Here is a 10522-nt window from a genome sequence, read left to right as displayed (position 1 = left end):
TTCCACTTTGGCCGGGCACGGAGTTTAATAAAATGTGTGATGATAATTGATGTAGTGGAGAAAGGGTCCCACCACTTTATGAGATGTGTGGTTGAGATTGAATTTGGGGTGGGTTTTTTGTAAATAAAGAGTGTTTGTGAGGATAAAATATAAAGGTAGATGGTGGGACCATGACTTAAAAAGGAAAGTGGAATACTTTTTGCGGACGCCAAATATAGTAATTGTGAAATACTTTTGGCGGACGGAGGGAGTAATAAATTTTCAAATTTTGGTTTTTCCCACAATCTTTCATTTTTGTTTCAAAATTCATAATAAATCTTTTTTTTTGGAATTTCCCACGATGACAGATTCCTATAAAAAATTAAATGATATGGCAATACAATGTAATTATATAGAAATTATGTGACATGATAATCTAATTGTCTCCTGCGTTTTAACGGTGCTTGATCCTGTTAGAGCTGCGCTTGGGCCAGCTGTTAAAACGTGGGGGAATTTTGCTTCAATTTTGAAACGTTGAGGTAGTAAACAGTGTCAACTCTGACGTTAGGGTGTTAAAGGCGATATGGGTGTCAACGTTAAGGGAAAAAGTGGTACTTAACCCTTAAATATGCCACATCATTCAAATTCGGAGCCACGTCATTCAAAAAATTCGCCGGAAAGTCACATTATGGGAAATTCCAAAAAAAGAGATTTATTATGTATTTTGAAACAAGAATGAAAGTTTGTGGGAAAAACTAAAATTTAAAAATTTATTATGGTTTTAAACCAAATTTACCCTAATAATAATAATAATAATAATAATAATAATAGCAAGTTAATTAACACTTATCTATATATATAAAAGTAAAATAAATCTTATCCTACGTGGCGTTGTATAATCACTCTATTATAATTTTCTTCAATTCTCATTCATTCTTATTTTCTTCTTAATTTTTAATCAATTTCCATATCTAATTTATTTTTGATCATATATTTAATGCACGGTGACTATTCTAGAACTCCGCTTGATCTTAAACTCTAAATAAATTATGATTTTAAACTCTAAATAAATTAGGATATTTATGATTTATGTTGTTTTGTTTTTTCAGTACTAATCCATCTATTGAGTAATATATATACACTTTCCTTTTGCAGCTAATTTCTTTTATCTGCTCACAGTCACATAGACTGTTAATTGATTATAAAATAATCAATTATTAACTCCAAAAAATGGCATAAAAGCAAAATAAAAAAAGCAAGATAGAGGAATTCGTCATAAAAGCAAAATAAAAAAAGTAAGATGGAGGAATTCGTCATCTCAGCTTAACCCAAATATGAGCAGAGAAAGTAATAACCAGTCTAAAACCCTCGAGCAGAGCGACTAATGTATTCAATGAAAAGTTGGAAACCACTAAATATTCAAAAAACATAGATAAAATCTCAGCCGTTGATCTTATCTAATCTAACGGTCATCATGTATTCACGCCATGTTCAACGGAATTTTTTTGTTGAACATATACAGGGTCGAATCTCACAACCCCCAAACACATCAGCATCTATTCACGCAATATATATTATGTAGGGCAACAAAATCAAAACATCCGTCTCAATAGGGTTCAAGAAAAAGTTTTATGAGTTTCTTATAGAAGGATAAATAACAGTTATTAAAAAATTTCAAGTACTGGAAAACAAATAACAGCATGCAAAAATCAATCATGAATGGAAAATCGATTTTAGCCTTAGAACCATTGTTTCCGAGTATTTTGCATATTGTGAGAATCATATGCCAATGAACTCAAAATGTTTATGGAAAGCAGATGAAGCGAGTTTAAAGAACCAGTAATGATAGCTTTACAATTTGCTATCTTATCAACATTCAGAGTTTCATATGTTATTAATCATTTACAATATTCATTTATTAATATTCAACTAAATTAATTTTACAAAGCTTTTCTCATAGTTTAAATTTTATCTTAGGTGTAATCAAAGTTTCCACAATGAAGCACGCAACCATATTTTTTATCAGCCCTGATATTTAAGAAGTTAAAGATTTTATTTTATATATATATATATATATATATACAAATATATTTGGATATAAGAATTGTTCATGTATCATCCTTAATATACACCAAACATACTTTCTTTTTCTCATAATTAGTTACATCAAGTGTTGATCACCCGTTTTTCACATATTCTTCATATTTTAAAATAATTTAAGGCGCGGTCTTAATGAAGATTCAAACAATAACACCATAGCTTATATTTCTAACGTTAATCGAGAAGTAAAAAGTGAAGAATGGTTGAAACCTGCTTTAGTGAAAACAATTAAAGAGATAAAAACTTTGAGGTAATTTTAATTTTCCTATACATATTTTAAAATATTTTCAAAATTAAAAAATAATTATCTTCCAATTTGTAGAGTGAAAATTATATCTGCAAATGCACAATAATTGACTTTTACCCTAAAGAATCATGGTGTTATTAGTCATGCGGAAATGACAACTATGAGATTTGGAGATCACGCCTATACCGTTAAAGATGTTACAGACGACATTGACATTATGTAACACCCCGTACTTTTCCTCATGTTGTGAGATAGTGTCTTAACACTATTGAGAGTACTGAGATGTCGAAATACGAGACTACTTTTTTTTTATGAGTAGATAAGACAGTTTGTCTTTTAAATAGAGATACGAGTGAATAAACCGATGATGGAATTAGAGTGATGAGATTTGAGAAATGAGTTGAGATAGAGATGCTGATTGAATTGAGTTGAGATTTTATTTTATTTCCGACTACCGGGAATAGAATTACCAGATACCGACTTAACAAAGATTGACTGTCCTATTAAGAAAATAGGAATAATGAGTTTGATATAGAGTCGAGGAAGAAAGAGTGGGAACCTTGATGAAAAGAGTCGGTCAGAGAGACGTTTAGTCTGTTTGTGTTTGCCGACTGCTTTGATGTGATGTTATGTGAATTTACGTGACTGATTGATTATGTGATTTTTGTGATGTGTGTCATTGTGACCAATTTATTATGATTTATATTTGAGACTTTAGCACTTGGAATTTTGATTAAGTTTCCAAAGCAAGTGCAGTTTATTTTTACCGAGAAATCGAATGATGCCGGTTTATGGAAATTTTTCCAAGCAGGATATTTTTTTAAAATTATTTTTCCTACGAAGAGGAATATTATAATTGAGTGAGTGCACTAATATTAGTGCTATAATTATTTTATTTTGGTCACATGAATAATTATACTATGGTACCTTATTAATGAGTAACATTTCCATAGTTATTGTGATTTTTATTTAATCACCCTTCTCACACTTTATTTTAATTTCTCTACCATATGATTAAATGCCACAAATTGCCAAGTGTGGAGATTGAGAGAGTAGAGATTGAGAGTGTGTTTATTGAGAGAGTAGAGATTGAAAGTGTAGAGATTAGAGAGAGAAGTGTAGAGATTAGAGTGAGAGAGATCAATGCATTAATTGCATATATTCCATAAGATTTACAAATCTTTCTTTAAGATCACAAGATCAATTCATATCTTGTAAAGCAAATTCTCTCTCCCTCACTCACCACATTCGACCACCTCTCTCTCCCTCACTCATCATTTTCGCCCAACACTCATCTTCCTCACCTCTCACTTTCCACCATTGTTAACCATAGATGAGACCTCTGAAGCTTCACAAAAATATGCCAAATACATAAATCACCATCAAAATCTTACCTAAACACCTCCTATCAACTTGAATCCAAGGAGATCCTTGAAGATTGACTTCAAGACTAGAGAGAGAAAGTTTGATATTTGGTGTAAATTTGGGTAAGTGATCTCCATATTCATAGATTAGACTTGTATGAGATTGTATGTGAGTATTCTTGAGAGTTTGAAGCAAGAAAATCACCCCCTTCATTTTTTTTCTAAATTTTCGAAAATATGGGTCTCATACCCTTCAAAAAAATTTCTTTTTCTTTTCTTGATTTGGGGTGAAAAATGAGTTTTATATGATGTTTGTTGATGATTGATGGGTGTTGTGAAGTATGTGCTTAGAGATGTGAAGGTTTGATGTAGTTTAGTTTACCCAAAATTGGGAACTTTTGAGTTGATGGTTTAAATGATGAATTGATGATGTAGATGAGTCCATGAGATGTATATGATGATGATTGATGGAGTAAATTGAGTATATGATGTCAATTGATGATTTTGATATGAGTTAGTTTACTAAAATTAGGGATATGTGTATCTATGCTCTAATTCGTAAATTGATGGAGTATATGTGAGTTTAAATGATTAAAATTGATAGATATATGATGAGATTAAAGTTCCATGTGTGTTTATAAAATTTCAAAGAGTTTAGTTTAATAAAAATTAGGATTTTCTTGTCTATGTGTCTATTAAGTGATTTGGTTTAAGATATATGAAATTGAGTATGATATTAGTGTTTTAGTATGTTTGATCAAGTCTATTGTAAGCTAAGTAAAATTTGAACTTAGTTTAATTTGAATGAGTTTTTGAGTTTTCATATTTTGAGAAGGCAATGAATGATAAAATGAGGTCTAATTGATTTATGATCATTATGTGAACGTTTGTCATGCTTTTGTTAAGAGTTTGCGTTGATACATGAGTTATCATTAGAGTTTAGTTTACATGATAAAAAGGGGATTTATATGTGTAAAATGAGTTATATGATGTATGAGGTCATTAATGAGTGTTTGGGTAATTTTGAGCATGAGAATGAAAAGAGAATTGAATTGATGCGTTCGTTGAAACGTTTCCCTTGAGATTTGAGTTAAGATGTAAAAGAGGAGAGTTAATTTGGGTATGATGCGTTTTATAATGTGTTTGAATGTTGTTGAGTGTTATATAGGTTTAAAATGAGCTTTGATTGGGTTTTTTTTGAAGGAATGTTGAGTTGAGCATTTAAGAGTTTGAGATGAGATTTTGGTGATTTTCGTCGGCCTACTGACCTACTGTGATCGACAGTTTGTCGATCTTAAAAAGCTTTGAAAATTTTATAGAAAGTCCCTATATGAGTCTTGAGCACCCCTGTAAATTTTTAAGTCATTTGGACTTCGTTTACTATTTTTATAAAATACAAAACCTAAAATGCACATTTCTACCGACAATTTCAGAGAACAGAGGAAAGAGTCATTCTTTTCAGTAGCTTCCTGTGTGATCTAGCTTTCCAAATTTTTATGGTATTAACCGTATTGTGTTAGATAGATATCCACCAAATTTGAGCCTAGTTTGACAACATTTACTATTTTTCAAAAATACAAGTTTTCGATTGCTCAAAACTGCCGAATATGGTAGACTGTAGTAAAACAGTCATATCTCCAAAACCACTTGGAGTTTTTGACTCTACTTTTTTGTATATGAAACTAGACTCGAAGACCTTTCTTTTGGTATGAGTCTCGAGTCCAGGAGATGTCGGAATCAGAACAGGTTAATTTTTGAAGTCGAGTCAGTGCAGTGTGAAGGTTGTTTTTGACTTATCTATGTGTGAATTTTATATGCTTATGTGTTCATGCTTGTTTATGTGCTTGAATGCTATGAGTATAATCCGAGTTGAGAGTTAAGTCGAGAGTAGGATGTGTGAATCCTTAGAAGTTGAGTATACCTAGGGATTGAGTTTTATTAGGTAAATAGACGTTGAGTGAGAAGTTATCGTTGAGACGAGATTGGATTTTAGTAATGAGTTCTAACTAAGGTTTGTTTTATCACATGAACCTTCGTTGACGATGATGATGAATTATGAAGACCGAGCGAGACGAAGAAGTAAGTCGCCTGTTTTCATTCCGAAACTAGCGAAGGACTTCAGGTGGGCAATATTTTGAGATACATATATCATTCGAGCTATCTAAAATGATTTGATGATGTTATGAATTTATCAAATGTCTTGAGATAAATGATATTTGAGAACTGTTTGACTTGCCAATTTTTGATGTTGAGCTTGTATGTTACCCTCTACTGATGAGATGAGACGAATTCGGATCCTGCCACAAGCAGGGTTGTGTACACAGAGGTGACCGTGAGCCGTCTTCGGGTCGGCCGGTCACGGTGCTCGAGAAGGAGGCCTACTTCTCAGTACCTTTGATGATGATGAGTTGTAGATGTGGTACATGCATGTTGAAATCTTTGACAGCTGTCATTCATTCATTTCTTTATGATGTTTATTAAAACTGCTTACACAGGTTCATTTACGCTAAATTTATTCCTGTGTATTGCTGAGATGTGGCAAGTTTCAAACCTATAGCTCTAAGAGCACCTTTCTTGATTTTCGGCGTTTGCCCACTGAGTATTATGTACTCACGCCCTACATGTATTTCTAAATGTGCAGACTAAGCGAGGAGCGAGATTGGTCTGGTGCTGGTGGGGAGTTGTTGGAGGATGTATTTACTTTATCGTATTTCCTTTTTGACGATCAAGTCTTGAGGAGTGATATACTTTGATTTTCTTTTGAAATTAAGCAATGTACTCACGGTTATATGTCTTCATACATATAATCGATTCGTCTTTTGCTGCGATACTCTGCATATTATGATTCCTTACAAAAAATGAGCGATACCCGTTTTGTTTTTTATCTTGAAATTCCTGATATTTACGAAGTTATGATGACATTGACGATTTTACCCTTGGGTTAATTTATGATGATTTTCCTTAGCATGCTCTGATGCGAGCTTCCGCTTGATGTTCGACCTATTCTTCTTATCTTTTATTCTTTTAAAAATAGTCGTATTGATACTCGTACCCCACTATCACTAGTGTCGGGAACCGGGCTGCGACACATTATGACAAAGCTTTCTTCAATCTCCAATGTTGATCAAATAAAGGGTTTACCTAAGTTCAAACAATATTTGCAAAGAAGATGGAATGAACAGATATTCTCGGTTGAATATCTCAACACGATCAAATGTTCAGAATTGTCGAGTCATGAAATTAAATTGAAAGAGGGATGGATAATCATGCTTTTCAGAAATATTAATCCATCTAATGAGCTTTGCAATGACACTAGGTTGATAGTAACTCAACTTGAGGAACGCGTAATTGAAGGCAAACTCATTTCAGGAAAAAATGCAGGCAAGAAGTTTCCTATAGCTAGAATGATTATGAGTCCATCAAATTTCACTAAATTTTCAATTCGGTTTCAGAGAAGGCAATTCTGTGTGAGTGTTTGTTTTGCTATGATAATAAATAAAAATTAGGGACAATCTCTTTTAAATGTAGGATTACACCTACCAAAACCTATTTTTAGTCATGGACAACTCTCGGTGGCAATCTCAAGAGTCACTAGAAAAAGTGGTCTAAAGATTTTAGTATGTGATGAGAGTGGTCATATGCAAGATGCAACAACTAACGTGGTGTATGATGAATTTTTTTATAGATTATGAGGTAATTGCATTAATAATTTATTCAAACTTTGAAAGTTTAAGTCATTAATGATATTATTTAATTTATTTTTTTCTTATTTTTTCAAACAGACATCTAATATAGGTACGTTTCAAATAATTGTTCCAACTTCTCTTTTAATATTTTGTTAATCGAAACTCTGCTTAGATATAAATTTAATAAGACATTTAAATTAACTGTAAAACAATTTCATTAAATTCTCAATTTTAGTGAAAATAAATTCATTAAACAAAAATTGTATTAAATAATTTCACAAATTTATACTCCCTCCGTCCGCCAAAAGTAGACCACTATGTTGCATAGGTACGGGGGTGCGGATGCGGGGGCGATACGATATGAGTACGGGGATATGGATTTTTAAAAATTATAGGGTGCGATTCGGCAAGGATACATAATGCTTATAAACTATATACAATTTAATTTTTCTTAAATTAATTCTATGTAATTTACATTTTATTTTACCCAAAAGTTAAGCATTTTCAATTATATAAGTTAATTGAGCAACAATATAACGATTCAAATATTATTAGTCCAATATATAAGTCATAATTGAAAATAAAATTATCAAAATAACCTTGTGTAGGTCTTTCGTGCACGAGATACGTGAATTTCGCCTATGGAATTTGCGAATTCGGTTTATTTTTATAAATTGTTTTAAAAGATACGCCACGTGGCGAATCGGGTGCGAATCCGACGAGAATATGAGAGAATCGCACCCTAAAAGAATTCGATTCGCCGTACATGCTGATTTTTGAAGAATCCGTGCATCATAGGTAGACCACTTTTACTATATTGGGCGTCCATAAAGAGTAGGCCACTTTCCTCTTATGGAAATGGTCCCACCACCCACTTTAATCATTTATCCTTACAAACACTCATTATTTACAAAAAAAACCCACCTAAAATTCAAATTCAACCACACATCTTATAAAGTGGTGGGACCCTTTCTCCACTATATCAAAATCATCACTAATTTTATTAAATCCCGTACCCAACCAAAGTGGTCTACTTTTGACGGACGGAGAGAGTATTTTAATAAGTTACCGTCGAATTTCGACGGGTTAGTTGACTAGTAAATTCATAATTCACGATGGTACAAAGATGCTCCGATTGGCGAGTGGAACCTAATCTTCGTCATTTAGTACCTTTTTGTTGGAAGTGCATTTCTTTCAACTATTTATTTTTAGGTGTTTACATGAACTTTAAAAAAATAGTAATTTTCATCCGAATTTTCAATTAAGTCAAAAAAATATATGAATTTATATTTTTGTTGTAATTTTTACCTATGTTTGACTTTCGACAAAATTAGAGTTTAATCGACAGTCAAAATTAAGTCAAATATATTAATTTTTGTTTTCTTAGACATCTGAATTTCTAAATACTCCTCATCATCAGAAGTTAGACCAACATCAGGTGAATTTCGGACTGCCAATTAAGCTATAATTTCGTTGAAAGTCAAATTCAGGTGAAAATAGCAAGAAATATATATATATATATATATATATATATTTAAATTTTTTGGCTTAATTGAAAATTCAAGTAAAATTACAATTTATTTCAAAATTCGTGTATTTTTTTTTTACCATAACCCCTTATTTTTTTACAAAACTTTCTTTCAACTATTTATTATGTGTATCTTATGGAAACTTACCGTAATAATGAGGCGAGACTTTCTACTTTGGTCTCCACTCTCCACAGATAAGTAACACAATTATATATAAAAAAAATAGGATGAATTTCTCATGTAACACATTTGGTAAAATAAAGAAGTTTTTTGTCAAAGCTCATAAAAGTATGAGTTTTATAGCACATTTCTTGTAAATTGTCAAATATATCCCTAATGGTCCCCACATCTTTTACTTATTTAAATCTTCTTTATTTTTTTAGATAATATCCGACGGAAGAACGTGTGGTATTTTGGCAGTTTCAAAAATTGAAATCAGCAATTTCAAAAATGGTTGAAGATCTCTTTATGAAAAAGTAGTCCACATTTTCGAATCTTCTATCATTATCAATATATTCTTTTTTGTCTTTTATTGTTGTCTTTCTCTCCAAAATACCAATATACACGGTTCCAACAAAACTTAAAACTTAGGGTTTTTACCGAAAAATGGTCAAACAAGAATCTTGTTTCAAATCATCTTCCATCAATCTCTTCGACACGGTTCAGCCAAACCCTAACATCTCGTGTGCTGCAGCCTCCCTTATTTTTCATCTTGAAAAACATATGAAAACCCTAAGAAGTACTCGTCGTCCCACCCTTCTCTCCCTTCACTGTAAAACTCTAAGCCGTGCACTCCATAACCAAGATCTCGCGGCCGTCGTGCACTCCATAACGAAGAAGTCGTCGTGCACTCCAACTCACCGACGACAATGTCGAGTGAAATAGAACTTGAGTATGAGATTGAAGAGGTGATAACGTCGTGAAAAGAAATTCCTCGAACGAAATCGAAGACGGAAAAATATTCGGCGCCACCTCCGGTAAGAAAGTTGTTATTTAATGTAATTTTTTAGTGAACTATATACAATTAGGAATCTGTTGTTTAAATCGTGATATTATGCAAATCTAGAATTTTCGAAAGATTCGTGCACCGTACACGGTGCACGGGAGTTCTTTCGTACACAGCCGTGCACGGTTTCAATTATACCGTGTACGGTTGTATTTTATTTATATTTTTAATATGAATATGCTCTAATTGTATATACTGGACATTTTTGGGGATATTTACGCAATATTTTACCGTGCATGGTTTGCACGGTTTGTTCTAGAGTGCACGGTTGTGCACGGTTTGTTCTAGACCGTGCATGGTTGTGGTTTTTCTTGTTTTTTGATGTTTTTATCAACTTAATATTGTTCTGATGTGCACAATTCATAGTCCACAGTTCGTTTTTATGTACACGGTTTGATTTGTGTGCACAGTTTGATTATTTTTGTTTGAGTTTTGTTGATTCTAATGATTCTAACTGAATTGCAGCCTCATCGCTTTGCTTGGTTACGTCCGCATATGTAAGGTTATGCCGGACGTATCAATCAGTACGTCCGGATAAATATTTTGAAGGATGTGAAGACTTGTTTGGATCGGTACCGGCTTCATGACGACTTCAAATGTGGTCCGTTTGG

At 32.6% G+C, this 10522-nt stretch overlaps 1 long non-coding RNA gene across 1 annotated transcript; it reads left to right on the top strand.

The window, feature by feature from the left end:
- Window positions 1-3556: 3556 nt before the first annotated feature.
- On the top strand, window positions 3557-6538 carry LOC131022649 (uncharacterized). The gene is made up of 3 exons (XR_009101369.1): window positions 3557-3813; window positions 5752-5812; window positions 6332-6538. It is a non-coding gene; the product is annotated as an uncharacterized LOC131022649 (long non-coding RNA).
- Window positions 6539-10522: the final 3984 nt, after the last annotated feature.

This window comes from Salvia miltiorrhiza, chromosome 4 (genome assembly GCF_028751815.1).
Source record: "Salvia miltiorrhiza cultivar Shanhuang (shh) chromosome 4, IMPLAD_Smil_shh, whole genome shotgun sequence".
NCBI classification, from domain to species: domain Eukaryota; kingdom Viridiplantae; phylum Streptophyta; class Magnoliopsida; order Lamiales; family Lamiaceae; genus Salvia; species Salvia miltiorrhiza.
This window is presented reverse-complemented; position numbering and strand designations above follow the sequence as displayed.